Source organism: Heteronotia binoei, chromosome 2 (genome assembly GCF_032191835.1).
Source record: "Heteronotia binoei isolate CCM8104 ecotype False Entrance Well chromosome 2, APGP_CSIRO_Hbin_v1, whole genome shotgun sequence".
Taxonomy (NCBI): Eukaryota; Metazoa; Chordata; class Lepidosauria; order Squamata; family Gekkonidae; genus Heteronotia; species Heteronotia binoei.
Genome location: NC_083224.1, coordinates 5,034,842 through 5,057,677, shown reverse-complemented (window position 1 = coordinate 5,057,677; position 22,836 = coordinate 5,034,842). Strand labels below are relative to the sequence as shown.

At 41.8% G+C, this 22,836-nt stretch overlaps 1 pseudogene; it reads left to right on the top strand.

The window, feature by feature from the left end:
* Window positions 1-2,854: 2,854 nt before the first annotated feature.
* Window positions 2,855-22,836, top strand: LOC132590545 (oocyte zinc finger protein XlCOF6-like; annotated as a pseudogene).

The window sequence follows — 22,836 nt, the reverse complement described above, 5'->3', positions numbered from 1 at the left end:
TGTCTCAATGGGGCATGCAAATAGGCTGTTTTCACATCAAGATGCCTAATCATACAGTGCTGTTTTGCTGCGATTGTTAGAGCACAATAAAGTGAAGTGGCTTTAAGGGTTGGAGCAAAAGTTTCGTCGTAATCTTGCCCCCCTTGCAAGAATCCCTGGGCTACAAGTCTGGCCTTGTACTGGGTAGTACCATTTGTGCCAGCCTTGAGTTTATACACCCATCTGCAACCTATGAGTCTCTGACCGGGCGGTAGAGTGGTTTCTTCATAGACGTGCAGGTTACGCAGGGACTCAAGCTCAGAGCTCATTGCAGCGTGCCATCCAGACTGTTCCTCCTGTGATAAATGCTGTATGCTCTCAAAGTTAGAGGGCTCTGCAATCACAGTACATGCCTGTCCTGGACTGTAGTGATCCGGTGGCCTCGTCTCACGAGCAGACCTCCTGAGCACCGGTTCTTCAGATTCATCAGACACTGTCTGTTGTGCTGCCATCTGCTGCTGGGAAACACCTGGAGATGCAGGGGTTAACGGCTCCTCCTTGACTCGTCCGTTGCTGAGCGACGGGCTCCTCCTCCCCTTCCTAGGAACGGGTGGTGTCTCTTGTTTCGCTGCTGTCGGCAGGATTAGAGTTGACGATGTTCGCTGCCAGCCAACAGATCTCTCAAGGAAATTTGCCGATGCGCTGGTCGTTATCTTCTTCTCTCCAGCATGGCAGAACCTGTAAGCTCGATGATTGTTAGAATAACCAACAAACAACAACTTTTCAGCTTTGTCTTTTCCCTTCCTTCTGAGCTCCTTTGGGATGTGGACGTATGCAGGAATCCCAAAGATTTTTACATGCTCTATGGAGGGCTTCTTGCCATACCAGGCTTCTGCAGGAATCATTCCTATAGCAGATGACCAAGACAAATTTAGTACATGAGAAGCACACATCATGCTCTCCCCCCAGAAACTCAAGGGTAAATCACTGTCTTTTAACATAGCCATACACATGTTGTACAGGGATTGGTTCCTTCTTTCGCAGAAGGCATTATGCTGGGGTCTATAAGGAGCTGTACATTTACGTTCAATGCCATATCTCCTGCACAAAGAAATCATTCTCTCATTGCAGAATTCAGACCCATTATCTCTGAGAATAGACTTAGGAACTTTGCTTGTCTTCCGTTGCACAAAGCGAAGCCAGTTGTAGAATGCCTGGAATGTTTCCGCCTTAGACCTAAGAAGGAAGCAGAAACCATACCGGGAAAAATGGTCTTCTATGCATAAACAAAACCTTGCCCCGCCCAAAATCCTCGTAGGGAACGGGCCAATCAGGTCGAGGAACACTAAATCAAGTATCTCATTAGTCTGAAAATTGCTAGGAGACATAGTTGCTGCTGCTTTGGACTTGACAGCCTTGCATACTTCACATTCTATGAAACATCCACATGGTTTGGGGGTAACTCCAGCCGCTTGAAGAGTCTTCTTCACCGCCTGGAAGTTGATATGCCCCAGTCTGCGATGCCAGAGATGTATGCAATCATCATGTGGTGGTTTATTTGTACTCACATGCTGCACTGAACGCTCCTTCTCAAGGAAATATAAGTCGCCTTTCCTTTTGGCTTTAGCAGATATGCCATCTGCACATATGTTGCAGTCTGTAGCTGTAAAACAAACTTTAAAGTGCTGTTCAGTCAAGGCTGATACTGAAAGCAAATTATAGTTCAGGCTTGGAACATTAAGCATGTGTAACTTTCTCCCAAGGCTCGGGATGTTGATAAGACCACTCCCTGCTACATTGGCAGACAGCCCGTTTGCGAGCTTCACACACTGACCTTGTGTAGGAGTGAATGTCTCAAAAAGCCTTCTATCCTTGGCAATGTGCTCCGTCGCACCACTGTCAATCATAAATTGCTGGCTACTGCAGGAGGAATCATTAATGATAACATTACACCCACCTCCTTTTGTAACAGCAGGAGAATGTTTCCTTTTGTTCAAGCCGCACTGGCATCGTAGGTGCTTGAGACTTCCACACAAGTAGCACTTACGTACAGCATATGCTTCAGCTGCAGCTGCTTTGCATTGTGCCCCTTTAAGAACCTCCCGGGCAGGAACATTTGTTGAATGGGCTGGAGCCGCATGGAATTGAGCTGCGTCTCTCCTCCTCATCGCCTCATTCAGCAGTCAGTGGGAAATGCTGGACACAGTGAGCTCAGCTTGTGGAACAACATCAAGGTTAGCCACAAATTGATCATAGCTCTGGTCCAGGGAACAGAGGATTATGTAGACTTGCTGCAGGGAAGAAAAAGTTACCTCCTTTTCCTGCAGTTGGAGTAAAGTGCGCTTCATGTATTCCAGGTGAGTCATCATGCCTCCACCTGTCTCCAAACGTGCACTTAAGAGCTTCTTCATTAGGAAAATGTGGGACCCGACGCTCTCTCTCACATATAGAGCCTTTAGTGCATCCCAACACGACTTGGCATTATTAGACCCTTTAACATGGATGAGCTGTGAATCTTCCAAGGTTAAGCCAATTAACGAGAATGCCTTATCATCATTACTCCGATGCTTGGCTATTACATCTGCATCATCAGCAGCATGTAACACAGTTAAGTCTGGCGGAGTTGCCACATACTCCCACAACCCTTGGAACTTTAACAGCATGGTGACTTTCTCTGACCATGTGACGTAGTTGTCTCCATTAAGCCTCGTAATTAGGAAGCCAGAGACATGTACGCTGGACTCCATGGAACTGCCTTATACACATACAGAGTGCCACGCCCAAAAACTGTTCGTCTTACTCACGAGTAGAACGCTGGAAAATGCTGCAGCAGACAGAGCCTACTCCCCCGTAGACCACGCTGGGCCCACAACCGATGTCAGTGTGCATGGAAGTTCTGCAGGTATGAGTGCCCTGATAAATGCAGCCACCAGTAAAAGTTCTATGAAGACAAAAACTCCAACAAGCCAGTTGAAACAGTTGTATTTGGGGTAAGGCAAATAGAGTAGTAATAGTCAGTCCAGATAGTCAATACACAGTAAGTTCAGTCCATCCAAGTTAGCAGTACACAGTCACAGTCCAAGAGAGTAGTCTACACATACCAAGTCATCATCATCATCAATCAGTCCGACAGAGTAACAGCCTCTGATCAAAATAGCTCTCCACACCTCTGCACGTCCTCCGTATTCATCAACCCACAGAGAATGAGAGTTAGGCTCTCTGTTGATATAGTGCAGCTAGCCAATCATGTTACCCAATTCTTAACTAGCTGCACATGATTCTCACATGCATTTCATTAGCAGGTATAGTAGGAGTTACATAACAGTGCATCAGCACTTTTCCCCTTAAAGTGCCCAATGCTGTCACCAGGTAGAGGAGATCAATGTTCCCTCTAGGCTGTGGGGTCTTGTGAGCAAAAAATCTACTTTGTGAGCTGTTGGCATGAAAGTTATGAGCTACTGCATAAATTAACTTGCTCTGGGGCCATTTTTCCTGAGCTAAGACAAAAATATGTGAGCTGGAGGCTAAAAAGCTGTGAGATGGCTCACACTAACTCAGCTTAGGGGGAACATTGGTGGAGATATAAACTTTATAACGGACACAGACAAACACAGTTAAAAGATATTTTTAAACTTAAAATACGAACATGCTTAAAACTTCCAATTTTTTTTAAGTTGGAAAGATGGGGGGACAGTTTAATTTGGCAGTGCAATTTTTAAAATAAAACATCAAGAAAAAGCACAAAGGGTCTGACTCTGTGGAAACAATAAGAACATAAGAGAAGCCATGTTGGATCAGGCCAACGGCCCATCCAGTCCAATACTCTGTATCACCCAGTGGCCGATAATTTTATATATATATATATATATACACACACACACACACACACATATATATACATACACACACATATATACATACACACACATATATATACATACTGTGGCTAATAGCCACTGATGGACCTCTGCTCCATATTTTTATCTAACCCCCTCTTGAAGCTGGCTATGCCTGTAGCCGCCACCACCTCTTGTGGCAGTGAATTCCACATGTTAATCACCCTTTGGGTGAAGAAGGACTTCCTTTTATCCGTTTTAACCCGACTGCTCAGCAATTTCATTGAATGCCGATGAGTGCTTGTATTGTGAGAAAGGGAGAAAAGTACTTCTTTCTCTACCTTCTCCATCCCATGCCTTTATCATGTCACCCCACAGTCGACGTTTCTCCAAGCTAAAGAGCCCCAAGCGTTTTAACCTTTCTTCATAGGGAATGTGTTCCAAACCTGTAATCATTCTAGTTGCCCTTGTAAGCTTTTCCCCCACGCCGAAGTCTACTCAGGTTGGCAATGGCTGTCCAGTATAATATCCCCCTTTGTCTGTGGGTCCCCACATTAGAGTACTCACTAGATTGGGGCCATTCAACAGATAAGCTGGCTGAAAGCATCAACCTTTTGTTTGCAAGGACACAGCTCCAGGAAGCGGAAGTTTGAGCTGCCTTTAGGAACTCTGAAAATGTAACCCTCTCCACTCCATTTGAAACCATTGCAGAGCAAAGACAAAGCTGCAAGGAAAACATGGAACAGACCTTAAAATCCACCCCACGTTTTCCTTGCAGCAGCCAGCAAAGAAAGGCAGGAAGAGCCAGGAACTGAGACTCTGCCTTGGAGCTTCAAGGGGGGCTTCAAAGAGCTTTTGAAGCTCCCAACCGAAGGAGTTTCTGCCTCAGAGGTTCAAAGAGGCTGAGAACTGAAAGGGAGGTAGTCTTCGAGGTTCAAAGGGTAAGGACAAGAGTGTCGCTTGTATATATGAGAAGTGACAGCTTATAGCATGTGCTGTAGAAGTGAAAGTAGATCTGGAGGCTAGATGATCTAGATGAAAGCAGGTGGCTGGGTGCCAGAGGTATTGCATCAGCCAGCACAGTCAGCATGACACAGCAAGTTGCTGATTGGCTGTCCAATGTATAAATGTACAGAGTAACTATGGTGTGTGTGGGTTAATGGAGTTGGTGTTGCAGCGGAGCATACTGTCGGAGAGAAGAGTGATTGGTGTGTAAATAAATGTATATAGTGGTTTTACAGCTACTGTGTACAACCTTCATTCTTGTGTCGCTAAGAATCACCCTCTTGGACTCTAAGCGCATCGACAGGGTTATGGGCCCAGCACGCTTCTGCTGTGCCTAGAAGACCTGAGAGAGGTGGTGTTTTAACAATTTATTAATAACATACGGTTACAATGTTTAGTTATATCTTTTCTATCCCTAAACCATACGATATTTTCAATCCCCCCTCCCTCCATTATAAGACTTACCCCGAAGTTATATATTTAAATCCAAATATAAAGGTAACCCTGACCCATCAAAATACAATGTCTTTTTCTTCTCATTCATATTAAAAAATTGTCCAATGTCTTTTTACGTTCCACTCTAACTCTATATTTTTTTTAAATTTCTTCCACTCCTTTTTAAACACTTCCAAATCATAGTCTCTCAAAGTTCTTGTTAATTTATCCATCTCGCTCCACGATAAAACTTTCACAATCCAATCCCATTTCTCTGGTATTTTTTCTTGTTTCCACAGCTGCACATACAATGTCCTAGCAGCTGAGAGCAGATACCAAATTAAAGTCCTATCTTCTTTTGGAAATTTTTCTATTTGTAATCCTAGCAGAAAAGTCTCTGCAACTTTCTTGAAGTCATAACCCAAAATTTTAGACATTTCTTGCTGTATCATCCACCAAAAGTTTTTTGCTTTTTCACCACATATGAAAAAAAGAACCCTCATGGTGCTTACATTTCCAACATCTGTCTGACATCTTTTTACTCTTCTTTGCCAGTTTCTTCGGAGTCATATACCACCTATACATCATTTTAAAACAGTTCTCCTTGATATTCTGACATGTTGATATCTTCATCGAGTTCCTCCAAAGGTACTCCTAAGTATCCATTTGAATTTCTCTGTTTATATTGATTGCCCATTTAACCATTTGAGATTTTACTACTTCCTCTTCTGTAGACCATTTCAATAATAATTTATATACTTTTGATATTAATTTTTCATTGTCTCCAAGCAGAACCTTTTCCAATTCTGTTTGCTCACGTCTAATTCCATCAGATTTCATATCATTTTCCATCAGACTTTTTATTTGTTGCATTTGAAACCAGTCATATTTATTATTTAGCTCTTCTGCAGACTTTAATTCAACTTTCCCACCTTGAATCTTTAACAGATTCAGCTGTTATTTTTATTACTTCTGCTGGCACTATCCAAAGCGGCTTCCTCTCATCACCATATTTCTTCTATTTTATCCAAGTATTTAACAAAGTGTTTCTAATATAGTGATGAGAAAAAAACCCATCCATCTTGTGTTTCCCATAATACAAATACGCGTGCCAGCCGAATTTATTCCCATGAGCTTCCAACCTTAAAGGTTTTTTATCCAACAGCATTATCCAATCCTTAATCCACGTCAAGCAAACGACATCATGATACAGTCTTAAGTCCGGGAGCTGAAAGCCTCCTCTCTCTTTTGCATCTGTTAAAATTTTCGTCTTAATTCTTGGTTTCTTCCCGGCCCATACTAAGTCAGAGATCTTCCTTTGCCACTTATTGAATTGTTTGCTATCTTTCACAATCGGGATAGTTTGAAACAGATACATTATTCTTGGCAAAATATTCATCTTAACTGCAGCAATCCTGCCCAACAAAGACAAATTAAGTCTGTTCCATTTTATCAAATCTTTGTCCATCTTGCACCAAAGCTTTTCATAATTATTTTTAAATAAATCAATATTCTTCATAGTTATTTCTACGCCAAGATATTTAACTTTAGAAGTAACTTTACACCCCGTCAATGCCTGCAATTCATTCTGTCTATTTGGTTGCATATTTTTACATTAAAAACGTCGACTTCTCTGTATTTATATATAGTCCTGCAATCTCTCCATATTCTTTTATCTTGATTAAAAGTAACGGTGTTACTTGAATCGGATTCTCTATAATAAACACAATGTCATCTGCAAAAGCTTTATATTTATAAGAGAATCCTTTAATTTTTAATCCTTCTATTTCTTTGTCATTTTGTACTTGTAATAAAATTTCAAGAGTCATTATAAACAACAGTGGTGATAACGGACATCCTTGTCTTGTACCTTTGCTTACCATCAATTCTCTTGTAAGATCTGCATTTACACACAATTTTGCTTGCTGTTCCATATATATTGCTTTCGTCATTCTTATAAAATGTTCCCCTAAATTAATTTTTTCCATTACTGCAAACATAAAGTCCCAGTTCAAATTGTCAAAGGCTTTTTCCGCATCTACAAAAAATAAAGCCGCTTCTTTTTCTGGATGCTTTTTATAATATTCCACAACGTTAATGACAGCTCTTACATTGTCTCTTATTTGCCTTTTAGGAAGAAATCCAGCTTGATCTTTCTTTATAAAGTTTATCAGATATTGCTTCAGTCATTCTGCCAAAATTCTTGTGTAGATCTTGTAGTTGTTATTTAATAATGAAATTGGTCTATAATTCTTTACATTTGTGACATCTTTATCTTCTTTGGGGATCAATGAAATTACAGCTTCTTTCCATGTATTTGGAATTATCCCTTTTTCTCTTATTATATTGATCCATTTCTGCAGTTTGGGTGTTATCTCATCTTTAAGGGTTTTATAAAATTTAGATGTAAATCCATCTGGCCCAGGAGCCTTACCTTCTTTCATTGCTTTTATTGCTGCTTCAATTTCGATCTTTTCAATTGGATCATTTAAAATCTTTTTCATATACTCAGTCAGGGGCACTATTTGAATATTTCGTAAATACTCTTCCATTTTTTCTTTTCTATTTGTCACGCCTTTGAATAATTTTGCATAATATTTGAAAAATTCTCTTTTGATTCCATCTTGGTCTACTATTTCTTTTCCATTCACCATAATTTTATTGATGGTTTTATTTTCTTTCTTTTTTCCAACTGCCAGGCTAGGTACTTCCCAGGTTTATTCGCACCCTCAAACGATTTCTGTTGTAAACTTTTTAAATTCCATTCTAATTCTTTATTCAGCAAATGTCTTACTTGAGATTGTAATATTGTAATTTCTTTTATTAACTTCTTTTTTCCTGGTCTTTTTTTCAATTCCCCCTCTTTTTTATTTATTTCATTTTGTAAAGCTAGCAACCGTTCTTCTTCGGCCTTCTTATCTTTATTATTCAATGTAATTAGTATTCCTCTCATTACTGCTTTGTAAGTGTCCCAAACTGTTTGAAATTCTACATCATCAGTTTCATTTATTTGGAAGAACGCTGCAGTTTCCTTCTCTAAAAATGCCACAATGTCTTTATCTTGTAGTAGGTCCTCATTAATTCTCCATCTTCTTGTTTTTCTTTGCAATTTTGTAGTCCAACATATTGGATTGTGATTTGCAAAAACCTTTGGTAGAATCTCTACTTTTTTAGTCATGAGGCCCAAGTTTTTGGAACCCCATAACATATCTATTCTAGAAAAAGAATTATGTCTTGCTGAAAAGAAGGTATAGTCTCTTACTTCAGGATTACATTTTCTCCAAATATCTTCTAAATGTTCTTGTTTAACGAACTCAAAAAAAGAATTTGGTAATTTTCCTTCTTTGTCTTTCTTTTTTTGGCTTGATCTATCAATATTATTTTGTATTGTCCCATTAAAATCTCCCATCATCAAAATCTGGTCGTACGACATTTCATCCAACTGTCGATTGATGTTTTTAAAGAACTTGTCTTTTGCTCCATTAGGCTCATACAATCCTAATAACAATGTTTTTTTTGTCTCCATTGTCACTTCTACTGCAATATGTCTTACTTCTTTATCTTTGAGTATCAGTTTTGGCTCTAATTGTTCTTTAATATAAAAGACTACCCCTCTTTTCTTTTGTTCTGCCAATGAAAAAAATTCCAATCCCAAATTTCTGTTCTTCAAAAATTTACAGTCTTTTTGTTGTATATGAACTTCCTGTAGACAAATTATATTACATTTTTGTTTTTTAATCCAATGAAATGTTGCTTTTCTTTTTTGTGGTGAATTTAGTCCATTTATATTCCAAGATAGTAATTTGTACTCCATTATGGTGCAGAATCTTTATTCTCCTCGAAAAAGCTATACATCTCTTGTTCATTCTTTATTGTAATCCTTCTTCCATGCTGTTCAAAGCCAAGACCTTCAGGTAGTATCCATCTGTATCTTGTACCCTCTGCCCGCAGTTTCTCTGTTAGTCTCTTATATTTCTTCCTGTCATTAATCACTTGTCTTGGTAGTTCTTTCATTATTTTAACTCTGGTCCCTTCTATTATCCAAGCTTTTTGAAAGCCTTTATTTATGATTTTTCCTGCTATGTCCTTGGACCTTAGTTTTACAACGATATCTTTGGGTAAGCCTTTGTTTTTTGCATATGATGAGTTGACTCTATAGACACTATCCAGCATACTTCTAAATTTTTCAGGATCTTCTAAGTATTCAGCAATGATTTTTACCATGTAGTCCATTAAATCTGTTTCCTCTCTTTCAGGTAGTCCTCTCAGACGCACTTGTGTTTCCATCAATCTGCAGTCATGGATTGTAACCCTTTCTTGAAGTTTTAACAAAGTAGAAGCTTGTGTATCCACTTTCTCTTCAACTTGTTTGACTCTATTTCCCAGTTCATCTTTAAAGCCCTCAATATCCTTTCTAAGATCACCAATATCTTTTTTCAATTCTTTTTTAAGGGCCAATAACATTTTATCCATTCCTTTCATCATCTTGGTTTCTAATGCATCAAATTGGCTTTGCATCTTGTCAAAAGAATAAGCCCTTGATCGGGTTACTCTCTCTTCTGACATATAAAAAACTCACCAAAACTAAAAAGGTCTCCAAATTGAAATTCAACACCAAGTCCAATAGCTTAGAGTATGCTGTTTAAAATAAAGCTAATTTCATCTTCCTCCCATCTTCCTGGGCTGAGATATTGATTTTCAACAAATTTGGCTGTTTTCCCCCCTTTTAAAATGGCAATCGTTCTTTCTCTATGGTTACACACAGTCTTAGAGAGGTCCTTCTTTGATCTTGGTTTTAATTCCTTCCTGGTTCAAATGTAACAGCTTTTGTAATCCTTATAGGCTTCACCTCATTAGCCAGTAGGTTTTACTTCCCAGTTCAGGTTGCTCAGTTCCCGTCCGTCAAATATCGCAGCTTTTGAAACTTGCAGATAAGAACGTGGAGTGATGAACAAAAAGCCTGCGTCATAAACCTCAGGAATGTTAAACAACTTCCTTCTTTTACAAATTCTATTTAAGTCTTTAGTTTCCAAAAGTCCAAATTTAGCAGGCAGTTATCTCCTTCTATTTCGCTTCACTTCTATTTGTTTTTTAATTTGCAAGGCTATTCAGATTGGCTTAAAAGAGTCCCAGGAGCAGAAACATTGAATTACGGTACCTTATCAGCTTATGCTCTTTCACTTCGGCTTCTTAGTTATCTTGCAGTTATAAATCAGTCCTTGAAGTGCCTGAGTTCCGACAGGCTTAAGACAATTTAATGGCTTTTTAATCCTTTGTAGATGATGGAAGACGCTCCCCCAACGTCGGATCTCAAGGCTCAAAAAAGGCGGCTTCAGCCACCTAATTTATCAACAACTAAAGGTATTTAGGCGTCATCTTTGTCTAATCTCTAGCTGAGATTAGTGGGCAGGGCCCCTGAAAGGGTCTTTCTGCCCTAAACAAAGGGGAAAAAATCCCCCTTATTCAGAGGGCTGCAGCTCTGCCGTCAGCTCAAACCGGAAGCCGACCTGAGAGAAGTGGTAAAGAAAGGACACTGAGTTGCTCCAGAGGCTGCCTAGGAGGTGAGACCAGCAGTGGCTGAAAGGAGTCTGAGCAGGATGGCTACAGCAACAGCTACCGTGCTGGTCGAGAAGCTCACCACTACCAACTACAACATCTGGTCGCTCAGGTTAGAGCATTTCCTGAAGAGAGAGGGGCTTTGGGACTGTGTGTCAGCTCCTCCCGCTGATCCCACGCCGGCAGAGGCCGTTCAGGACCAAAAGGCTCTAGCCACTATCATACTAAGCGTTTCAGACGACCAGCTGGTGCATGTCCGTGGGCACCAGACAGCGAAGGAGGCTTGGGATGCTCTCAAGGCGGTGTATGTGCAGAAGTCAGCAGGTTCGCTGATATCCCTGACAAGGAGGCTCTACAGGAAACGTATGCTGGTCGGGGAGTTGATGAGGGACCACCTCGACTGTATGTCTATCTGTTTCCAAGAGCTAGAAGCAAGGGGTAAAGTGGTGGCTGAGGAAGATAAAGTCCACATAATATTGAGCTCTCTGGACGAGAGATATGATATGCTGGTGATAGCATTTGAAGGGCAAGATGCCGACAAGCTAACTTTGCCTTACGTGACCGGCAAACTCCTGGCAGAAGAGCAAAGGCAGCTGGAGAGCAGGAAAGAGCAGACTCACCGTAAATAAGAAGATAAGCAGAGGTCTGTGGGGGCTGGTTCCAGCTGGCAAGCCAAAGAAGAGGAGGAAAGAGCCTTGCAAGTGCGGAGGAGACGTTGTTATCTGTGCAACCAGCTCGGACATTTGCGAAGGTCTTGTCCTCAGCAGCAACAGAGAAAGAGCCGGCAGCAGTCTTCAAGAACTCAGGCAACTCTGGTAAGAACTGGTCCGGGACTGCAGAGTGTGCCCTGGGTTGTCGACTCCGGGGCTACGCAGATTTTTTGCTGCCAGAAGGAACAGCTGCAGGACTGCAGACCAGCTGTGCAGAAAACTGTAAGCTTGGCTGACGGGAGACAAGCAGACGTGCTTTGCCAAGGCACTGTCTGTTTTCCCGGACTTAATCATACTTTTGATAATGTGTTATGTGTGCCAGAGTTAGAGACTAATTTGTTGAGTGGCAACAGCTGGCAACAGCTGGGTTCACAGTACTGTTTGATAACAAGGGCTGTGAAATCTTAAAGCAGGGTAAACGGCTGGCTAAGGGAACGCTAAAAGCGAATGTGTATGAGCTTGTGCAAACAGTGGGAAAGGCACAAACTGTGTGGAATAGACAGCCACACAGCAGGTGCATTCACCGCTGGCATAGAAGACTGGGCCACGCCAGCTATAACACAATTAATAAAACCCTGGAGATATTGCAGGGAGTGAAAGTGGATAAATGTAATGCATTCCTAGATTGTAATGTCTGTAAGGAAGCCAAGTCAAAGTCATTTCCGTCTTCTAAAAGGAGTGAACGTGTGTCTGAGAGACTGCTCCAATTAATACATGCAGACCTGATAGGGCCGTATGCACCTAGTGTTTCTAAAAATAGGTTTGCTTTGGTTCTGGTCGATGACCACAGCAGATTTGCATGGGTGTACGCTATTAAGCATAAAAGCGATGTATGTGCAACTTTCAAGTACTGGGCTAGAAGGGTGCAGAAGCAGTTAAATGCCAGAATAGCCTCACTTCAAACAGATCAAGGGGGCGAATTCCAAAGCAAAGACTTTGCCAACTATCTGAGGCAAGAGGGCATAAAACACAGAGTTGCCAATGTTTCCTCTCCATGGGAAAACGGGGTCGTTGAATGGAGAGCGGGGTACTCCAGGGTATCTGCCATGCTTTGCTAGAAGACAGTGGTTTAAAGCTGGCATACTGGGGTGAAGCCTTGAAAACGTCCTGTTACATCTCTAACCGTTTGTGGACGGAGGCTATAAATGACATACCCTACAGGGTCTTGTATGGGAGAAAGCCAACCCTGGATCACCGTAGAATTTTCGGGTCTAAGGCATGGGTGAACATTCCTCTAGATAAGAGGAGGAAGGGAGGTGCTAAAGCCAGGAAACTTGTGTTCGTGGGGTTCTGGGCAATGGAGATAGTTTGCCTGATGGAAAGCCCAGGAGCTGTGTAAGTACACCAGAGTTAAAGGTGGATACTTCTTTCACTAAGGAGGAAGGAGGTTATACATATGTATATGATGATAACCCTAAAACGTATCCTAGTGTGCTGGAACTGTTATATGGCAAGTCTTCTAAAGAACAGGGAGACACATAAGCAAAAGCCTGGAAAGAGAGGCTTTAAGCAGTAACTACTTAAAATGTGCAAATGTCCAATGTGCAAATGAATAAATGCTGGAATGTAAAAGAAATGCTGTAACATTAAACAAACATGCTGCTTCAAAATGTATAATAAGCTGCAACTAAACTGTGATTGTAAAGCTGAAACTGAAATGTAACAATTCCAAACTGTAACTCTTAAACTAAATGTACAAAACTGAAAGCTGTGAAAATGTGTAAGCAAATATGTGTGCTGGGAAAAGAATATGCCTTTATACCAGACAAGGTACGGTATCGTTTCTAACAGACCGAGCCAGCAAAGAGATAAAGGGAGAGCTCAGTCTGGGAAGAGAGCCAACTGATAAGATATGGTCAGTCTGGGAAGTAAGCCAGTAAGAATGTGCTTGCAGGGAAGTAAGAATGTGCTTGCTGGGTAATTAGCAAGCGGAGCAAAATGTGTGTGTGTTAACACAAGAGTTCAGGGAATAAAATGCTGAACTGTAACTAATGTATATATGGAAAGAAATGTAACTGAATGTATTAATGGTAATATGAACAATATGAATATGGAATATTGTAATATATGGATTACAGCACAAGCCTATAATCTGAGGAGGGGTGTCTCTTCTATATATGAGAAGTGACAGCTTATAGCATGTGCTGTAGAAGTGAAAGTAGATCTGGAGGCTAGATGATCTAGATGACAGCAGGTGGCTGGGTGCCAGAGGTATTGCATCAGCCAGCACAGTCAGCATGACACAGCAAGTTGCTGATTGGCTGTCCAATGTATAAATGTACAGAGTAACTATGGTGTGTGTGGTTAATGGAGTTGGTGTTGCAGCAGAGCATACTGTCGGAGAGAAGAGTGATTGGTGTGTAAATAAATGTATATAGTGGTTTTACAGCTACTGTGTACAACCTTCATTCTTGCGTCGCTAAGAATCACCCTCTTTGGCAGAAAAGAGCTCCGTGGGCCTGATCAAAGCCCTGGGCGGGCCGCTTCTGGCACGCGGGCCGAGTGTTTGACACCCCTGCCCTGGATTCCCCAGAAATGCTCTGGTGACATCTGGGATTTGGGCTGAATGTGATGGTGACATTTCATGCAATGTCATTTCCACCCCTGTCTATATCCCCCCCCAGCCCAGACTAAAGGGCCCAGCCGGCAGAAAAATGGGATTCCTGGGTTTTGCTCTGATCCAGCAGGGATGCTGTAACTTTAGGAACTCCAGAGTTCCCAGGGCACGTTTGAAGTCTGAAATATGTTGGCAGAGATTTTCACCCTGAGGCTCATGGGTACGTCTGCCTCTCCTAGGATTTAGTACAAAGTGTGAAGGAATGTGTTGAGTGTACACAGGTCTGGTCTCAGACGCCTGGGAAGGGCGTGTGTGAAGCAGGGAGTGACAAAGCAAATGGAATAAGAAGTTAAACCTCCTCCCTTCTTCCTTTCTGTTATGAACAGGCAGTGGAGAGACGCTGTTGAGCCGCTGTCTTTCTGGAGGTGTGGAAACGGCTGCTTTTCCTCCAGTCCAGGTAGGGCAGATGAGCGGGGGGCAGCCTGGGTCCCCCTTCTTTCTCGGGGAGGGGGTGCTTCTGCTCCCACAGTTTCTACAAGGGTCCGGATGAAAGAGGATCTAAATGCAGCTCCCTTTCCCCATGCCAAACCGTATATCCTGTTCTGCCCCAGACTCCTCTCTTCCAATATGCAATGTTTGTCTGCGGGCTCTCCTTCCTTGGAGGTTTATTTATTTTATTTAGTTATTTTGCGGATTCTAGTCCGCCTTCCCAAGTCGGATTCAGGGCGGATTACAACATAATAAAATAATTAAATCACACAATGAAACAGTTAAAATTAAACAGTTAAAACCATTAAAAAGTAAGAAAATAAGGCAGATGGCTAGATGGCCACCTGACAGCAAGGCAGATCCTATGAATTTGGGGTAGGTATTTGTGAGTTTCCTGTATTTTGCAAGGGATTGGACTAGAGGACCATGGAGGTCCCTTCCAACTCTAGGATTTTGTAATCTCTGATGAGGGAATCTGCTTTTTCTTTCAGTGCCCCGTTTCCTTTGAGGAGGTGTTTGTCTGCTTCACCCCAGCAGAGTGGGCCCTGCTGGATCCGGGCCAGAGAACTCTCTACAGGGAAGTCATGCAGGAGAACTACAGGAGCGTCATCTCTCTGGGTACGGATTTTTCACAAAGGTCAAAGGTGTGAGTTGGTGCCCCTGGGATGATGCGGGAATCAAAGTGTAGAACAGCAATACATCATATTGAGGCTTTTCCACCTAATTGATGAGGTGCAACAGAGACCAGTGTTGTGGCCATCACCGAAGCATGAAAAGGTGTCCCAGATAATAATGTTTGATAAAACCTTTTTCGAAAAACCATATAATCTTTTTATACATTACAACAGCACAAGAAAGGTCCATTCTCACATTACAATATTACGAGAGAGGCAAGCCCGTATTTAAGGGTGGCCCCAGGGGGGCACGGCCCCTCTACCCAACCCCCCCTCAACATGTATGGCCCCTCCTTTCCCCGCCGCTCTTGTGGCCCCCGATCCCCCCAGCGCTGCTATTGCGGTCCTCGCCCGATCTCCGCACTGCTTGCCTGGCTGCCCCCGTTCGATCTCCCCACCCCTTCTCTGGTGGCCCCCACTCTCATCACCGCTCTTGCGGCCCCCGCCTGAATTCCCCACTGCTGCTCAGCAGCCCCCCACCAATTTTTTTTTCCTCTGGGGCCCCTCCCCAAGAAATTTTCTGGCTACGGGTCTGGAGAGAGGTCCAGTGAGCCTCTCAGATTTAGATGAGATATAGGCTCATTTTGTCAATGAACTTATTCCTCAAGAGTAGTCCTTATTTCTTTCAGGATTGTCAGCCTCTTGTAACAATTGAATGTAAATGCTCTTCTGCAACATCTGCTTTTTTCAAGTTCTCTCATCCTGGGGTAAACCAGGGCGATAACAACAGGACACGCCACAAAACTGAATGGAAATAGATAATTTTTAAATTTTAAGATATTGTTAATTCTTGTTAAAAACTTGCCACTCAGTCCCACTTAAGTGTATGTATATATATTTACTTGGAGCTGAAACCAGTCCTGAACCACTTCTTTAACCAGATGCAAAAGCCTTCTGGAGCTTGCTGGCAAATTGCTCTCTACAATATTTTTATTAGGAGCAAGCCCTTCCTTTTGAGGGCAGAAAGCAAGCTCCAAAAGGATTGAATGGTAAGTTTCTGGGTGCACATTGGACCTTTCTTGTTATATTGTAATGTGAGAATGGACCTTTCTTTTGCTGTTGTAATGTATAAAAAAAGTATGGTTTTTCTAAAAAGGTTTTACTAAACATTGTTAGCCAGGACATCACAGGGTTTGTTTCTCTTGTTGTGTGTAATGTGAAGTGTGATCCCATTTTGTTGGTGTTACTAAGAAGGTGTCTCGGCCGGAGGCAAAGGTGATGAAAGAGATCCTGAGAAAGAATCTGGATCCTCATTTCTCTGCTGCTTACATTTACAACACCCCCTGCCCCCTGAATGGGATTACAAACATCCCCTTTGACTGTGACCTGGAAAAGATCCTGTCAAGAACCCAAGCCTGGGTCCCCCTGGTGTTATACTTCTACCTCTGTAGTGTCAGGTAGTCTGAATGACCCTATCGAGGGTCCTCTCTGATGGAATCTTCCAGAAGCTGTCAGCACCCACCCAGTCCCCCCTAACTCCTGCTTACACAACTGGATACAGGTTCTCAGGATTCACCAAAGCCAGCCTTGAGAAAGATAAGCTGGGGGGGGGGTGGAGGGGGTTAAATCAGCAATACCTGCAAGTCAGACAGACCATTTAATACTCACATTAACCCTTGATGGGAACTAGGGTGTCTTGCCTCACAGATCTGTCCCGCTTACACTGGTTGGGATTGCGTCTAAGATCCTGACCATGATTCCAGAAGAATCTTTACTCTTGAATTTATTTCCTTCCCGATAGAAGAAGGATTACTTTTTCTTTCTCTCTCTCTGCAAATGAAGCCAGAAGTATAAGAGAGACTTTGGTGGAGAAAGACAATTGCCTTGCATCCAAAGAAAAGCTGGGGAGTTTCTCAAGAGGATCTGAAGAGCATATTTCTTCCCCAAATGAGCTATCTGACAGTAAGTATCATTCAGTTAGGCCAAGAAAGAGGCAATGCGAAAGATTTATGCGATCTGAAGAGAAACCAGAGAAATTTAGTGGAAATTTAGTGAAAGCCATTTACTCCAGCCAAAAAGCTAGAATAAATATAAATGGGTATCTTTCTGATTTCATAACTATTGTGCAAGGTACTAGACAAGGATGCCCGCTCTCGTCCTTACTCTTTGTCTTGACGCTAGAATTTTTGATAAACTCGATAAGAGAAGATCAGTCGATTAGAGGTACAAAGATTAAGGGTGAAAGTTTCAAAATTCAAGCTTTTGCTGATGACTTGTTGTTTATATTGGAAGAACCCACAAATTCAATTGGGAAATTAAAAGAAAGATTGAAACAATATGGTGAAGTAGCAGGTTTTAAAGTAAATTATCAAAAAACTAAATTTCTAGCAAAAAGTATGAGAAAAGAACAAATTATTGAATTAGAGGGGAAATCTGGATTTGGCTATGAAAAAAAGATAAAATATCTGGGTATCCATTTAACAACGGAATTGAAAACCCTAAAAATGATAACTTTGATAAGATTCTAAAAGAGATAAAATTAGACCTAAAAAGATGGAATGATTTACAAATCTCTATTTTAGGAAGAATTGCGTCAGTCAAAATGAATGTCCTACCTAGAATCTTATTTTAATTTCAAATGATTCCTATCATATTACCGAGAGCCTTCTTTCAACAATTAAACAAGATAATAACAAATTTTGTATGGCAAAATAAAAGACCCAGGATAAAACCAAAGAGTTTACAAGATAGTAAACAAAGAGGTGGTTTAGCATTGCCAGACTGGCATACATACTATAAGGCGTGTGCTTTGATGTGGGCTAAGGATTGGTTATTACTAAAAAATAAAAGACTATTGGTACTGGAAGGAGCAGATCTAACAAGGGGTTAGCACTCTTATATATGGTATCAAGCCCCCCCCCAAAACAGTATTTTTTTAGACATGAAATAAGAAAATCAGCATATAGAACCTGAATGGGAATAAAATATCAAATTTAGATGATGATTTAGATGATTATCACCAGTAGAAGCCTCATTACACCCAAATTTATTTCGGTGGGAATATAGTTTTATTTATTTATTTATTTATTTATTACATTTGACTTATATCCCGCCCTCTCCGCAAGCGGACTCAGGGCGGCTCACAGTATCATCTACACAATTAAACCAATAAAATATATAAAACCATAATTTACATTTTCCAGTTTGAAAACATATTACAATTACAAATTTTTAAAACCATTATATAGTGCTGAATCCATACATTATAAGCGGCGTTAAAATTCTAAAAAAATAAAGCCTCATAATCATAACTAAAAAAAAAATAGTTATGCTTATGAGGCTTTATTGGACGAAAGAGACAATTTAAAATTGGATGAATATGTCCAACTAGGTTGGTGGACTAAATTACAAATCAAATCAAGATACAAATGTGACAAAGAAATGGGTTTTGTGAAAAAGTTGAATGAATCTGATTCCATAATACTAGGTACTGAACAGAAATTGATCTCAAAAATTTATAATTGGCTGCTAGAGGCTAAAATGCAAGATGAAATTGTTAAGGGAAGCTGGATAAGGTGGATGCAAGATATTGGTTATAACATAGAATTGTTGGAATGGTAGAAAATTTGGGGAGAAAAAGTTAACAAAGTCATCAGTATTTAAAGAAAATCTCTATAAAATGGTATACCGCTGGTATTTTACGCCTGAAAAGTTATCCAAAATATATCCTAACATATCCAACAAATGTTGGAAATGCAAAAAGGCGAAAGGAACATTTTACCATATTTGGTGGCAATGCGATAAAGCAAGGAAATACTGGGGACAAATATATGTATGGATCCAGAAAATATTAAAAATCAAGATCCAGCATGTACCTGAATTATATCTATTGAATATGTGTAAGAACCCTATACCCAAAACAGTTCAAAAGCTTTTATTACCTATAGCGACAGTAGCCAGAATAGTGTACGCTAGATATTGGAAAACCCAACAGATACCAGCGAGAGGAATTTCTGCAAAAGCTGTACGAGGCCGCAGAAATGGACCTTTTAACGACAACATTGAGAGCAGGTAATTTAGAAAAATGTAAAGAAACTTGGATATGATACATATAATGGACTTGATTCTTAGTTCCTTTATCTGTTATCAATTTCTGTCTTCATGATGTTTTTGTAATATTTTGTTTGTCTTGTTTTGTTTTGCCAATAAAATATATTCGGAGTTCTTAAAAAAAAAAAAAAAAGAAAGAGGCAAGGCATAGCCATGGGGGAGTTTGGATTGACTTCGGAGCAACATTTAGTTATTTATTTTATTTTTATTTCTTGCACTTGTATCCCGTCCTCCCCAAATGGACTCTGGGCGGCTAACGATCACAATTCTATGATAGATTCACATTATAACAATAAAACGTTATTAAAACATTAAAATATTAAAACAGTTTAAATACAGTTCAGATGGCGCGCTCTGTCTGTTTTGAATTAATGTGTGATGCTCTTGTGGGGTAGATAGTACACACCCCATAGATGTTAAAAGTGCCTCCACTTAGTTATTAAAAGCCTGCCTGAGCAGGTATGTCTTACAGGCTTTGTGGAATTGTGATAAATCCCGCAGGGCCCTGGTCTCCTCAGGAAGGGCCTTCCAGAGGGCAGGCGCAGCCACGGAAAAGGCTCTTGCCCTTGTAGTGGTCAAACGGGCCTCCTTTAGCCCGGGGATCTTGAACAGATTTAACGAGCTTGATCGTAGTGCTCTGTGGGGCTCGTGTGGGGAAAGGCGGTCCAGAAAGTAGACAGGTCCCAAGCCATATAGGGCTTTAAAGGTCAAAACCAGCACTTTGAACTGGGCTCGGAACACCACAGACAACCTGTGCAGCGTCTCCAGTGCAGGTTGGTACAATCATACAGCCCACTACGGGGGGAGGAGTCCTTCTGAAGATGTCAAGAAGAAGATATTGGATTTATATCTCGCCCTATAATCTGAATCTAAAGAGTCTCAGAGTGGACACAATCTCCTTTACCTTCCCCCTCGCACCGCAACAGACACCCTGTGAGGTGGGTGGGGCTGAGAGAGCTCTCCTCAGAAGCTGCCTTTTCAAGGACAGCTCTGCGAGAGCTATGGCTAATCCAATACCATTCCAGCAGCTACAAGTGGAAGAGTGGGGAATCAAACCCCGTTCTCCCAGATAAGAGTCCGCACACTTCACCACTACACCAAACTGGCTCTGGAAGAGGCAAGGAATAGCCATGGGGGATTTTGGATTGAGTTCGGAGCAACATTTGATTGGTACAATCAGACAGCCCACTGCAGGGACAGGAGGCCTTCTGGGGACTGGGACTTGTAGGGTCAGGAGCTTCCTCTGAGCAAGAGCTCAGGTGTGGCTCTCATAGGGATGAGGTATCCTGAAAGACTAGATATCTTGGGAGGGTGGGAGAGAGGTTAAGATCAGGCAAGCCGAAGGAGGCCGAAGGGCCCTCAGTCCTTTCCTCCTGCAATCACATCGATGCCTTTAGAACTTACCTGCTCTCCAGGTATTAATGGGATCTCTCTTCTTATTCCAGCCCAGGATGATCAGAGCAATGAGGAGGGTGAGGAACTGGATCAGAAGTTGCCAGATCGAGTAAAAAATGTGGACTTGAAAGAAAACATCAGGAATCCAGGCAGACCTAAGAGAAAGAAAGGCAGCCATACAGCTGAGAAGAGAGATGGAAGACGACATAATGCACGTTTTCAAAAGCAGAGGATAATGAGGTCAAGTACATCTGTTCGGTGTGTAAAGAACTTCAAAACCAGATCACAGCTCCCTCTGCACCAAAGACAACGAAGAGGGCAGAAATCATTTGAATGCACAGAGAGTGGAAGGAGATTCAGTGAGAAAGGAAATCTTCACAAGCGTCAGAGAATCCACAAAGGAGACAGACCTTTGGACTGTTTAGAGAGTGAAAAGAGATTCAGTCAGAGTGCCCATCTTCAAAGTCATCAGAGAACCCACACAGGGGAGAGACTTTTTGAATGCTCAGAGTGTGGAAAGAGATTCAGACGGAGTAGCAGTCTTCAAAGTCATCAGAGAACCCACACAGGGGAGAGACCTTTTGAATGCTCAGAGTGTGGAAAGAGATTCAGTCGGAGTAGCAGTCTTCAAAGTCATCAGAGAACCCACACAGGGGAGAGACCATTTGAATGTTCAGAGTGTGGAAAGAGATTCAGTTGGAGTGGCAATCTTCAAAGTCATCATAGAACCCACACAAGGGAGAGACCTTTTGAATGCTCAGAGTGTGGAAAGAGATTCAATGACAGTAGCAGTCTTCACAGGCATCAGAGAACCCACACAGGGGAGAGACCTTTTGAATGCTCAGAGTGTGGAAAGAGATTCAGTCGGAGTAGCAGTTTTCAAAATCATCAGAGAACCCACACAGGGGAGAGACCTTTTGAATGCTCAGAGTGTGGAAAGAGATTCACTGTCAGTAGCAGTCTTCAAAGGCATCAGAGAACCCACACAGGGGAGAAACCTTTTGAATGCTCAAAGTGTGGAAAGAGATTCACTGTCAGTAGCCATCTTCAAAGTCATCAGAGAATCCACACACGGGAGAGACCTTTTGAATGCTCAGAATGTGGAAAGAGATTCAGTCACAGTTGCAATCTTCAAAGTCATCAGAGAATCCACACACGGGAGAGACCTTTTGAATGCTCAGAGTGTGGAAAGAGATTCAGTCGGAGTAGCAGTCTTCAAAGTCATCAGAGAACCCACACAGGGGAGAGACCTTTTGAATGCTCAGAGTGTGGGAAGAGCTTCAGTCAGAGTGGCCATCTTCAAAGTCATCAGAGAACCCACACAGGGGAGAGACCTTTTGAATGCTCAGAGTGTGGAAAGAGATTCATTGACAGTAGCAATCTTCAAAGTCATCAGAGAACCCACACAGGGGAGAGACCTTTTGAATGCTCAGAGTGTGGAAAGAGATTCACTGTCAGTAGCAGTCTTCACAGGCATCAGAGAACCCACACAGGGGAGAAACCTTTTGAATGCTGAGAGTGTGGAAAGAGATTCACTGTCAGTAGCAGTCTTCAAAGTCATCAGAGAACCCACACAGGGGAGAAACCTTTTGAATACTCAGAGTGTGGAAAGAGATTCAGTCACAGTTGCAGTTTTCAAAGTCATCAGAGAACCCACACAGGGGAGAGACCTTTTGAATGCTCAGAGTGTGGAAAGAGATTCAATGACAGTAGCAATTTTCAAAGTCATCAGAGAACCCACACAGGGGAGAGACCTTTTGAATGCTCAGACTGTGGAAAGAGATTCACTGTCAGACAGTAGCAGTCTTCACAGGCATCAGAGAATCCACACAGGGGAGAGACCTTTTGAATGCTCAGAGTGTGGAAAGAGATTCACTGTCAGTAGCAGTCTTCAAAGTCATCAGAGAACCCACACAGGGGAGAGACCTTTTGAATGCTCAGAGTGTGGAAAGAGATTCAGTCAGAGTGGCAATCTTCAAAGTCATCAGAGAACCCACACAGGGGAGAAACCTTTTGAATGCTCAGAGTGTGGAAAGAGATTCAGTCACAGTTGCAGTCTTCAAAGTCATCAAAGAACCCACAAGGGAGAGACATTTTGAATGCTCAGAGTGTGGAAAGAGATTCAGTCAGAGTGGCAATCTTCAACGCCA